This window comes from Penaeus monodon, chromosome 15 (genome assembly GCF_015228065.2).
Source record: "Penaeus monodon isolate SGIC_2016 chromosome 15, NSTDA_Pmon_1, whole genome shotgun sequence".
NCBI classification, from domain to species: Eukaryota; Metazoa; Arthropoda; class Malacostraca; order Decapoda; family Penaeidae; genus Penaeus; species Penaeus monodon.
This window is the reverse complement of record NC_051400.1, coordinates 43549286-43550150: the sequence shown is the minus strand read 5'-3', so window position 1 is coordinate 43550150 and position 865 is coordinate 43549286.

Sequence of the window (865 nt, the reverse complement as noted above, 5' to 3'; positions counted from 1 at the left end):
ACCTTATCTAAGTGTTCTTACTCTGAAATCTTGATAACGTGGTAATTGCAATATTTTAGTGTATGTTCACTCTTGTATTAATTTCTTTATCATTACTTTATATCTTGCAAATTACACTACCGTTTACAAGCTCGACTCGGTTTCTAAATCTCCTGCATTTTGCACTCACTGCATTTAGTACTGGTAAGAGGTGCAACCTTTTTGTTTTTAAGGAATATACCTTGCCATATTCGAGCCATTACTTCTAACTACCTAGAGTGCTTTAATAGTCTAAGAAGCAGAAGTATTGTATTCTAATCTATTGTTTTATTTCCTGAAACTAAACTGATTAAATCATTTTCCTCATTAAATCCAAACTGTAGAATTTCTAGTACTCCATCACTTATCTAAGTGATACTTGCTTTTACGATGTGAATGAAACGAAACGCGTAGTTATGAGAAGTTGTTTTTGTTTTTGGTAATGGACTTAGTATGATTTTCAGGAATCCATTAGGGTTTATTGCAGAGAATAAAATTTCATCCTGAAGCTTTGTTATTGGCTCTTAGACTCAGATGACCCCTTTAAATAAATTCTGCTGGTTTGTTATCAGTACCTGGTGATTTGTTCAAATTTTTGACATATTTGCTTAATATGCTGAACAAAGTACTGCAATTAGTCTTGCTTGTCCTTATTATATAATATTTCTCTGTTTTATGAAGTTTGTTTGGCTTCTGTAGTTTATGTTTTCATACTTAATGCAGTGTTTTAATGGTGAGATGGTGTTCATTATAAAAGTCTGTCATCATGTTACTCTTATTATTCTTTATCCATGGGATCATTTTGTGGCGAATATGATGATGTTCAACTAGCATACACGCACAGACG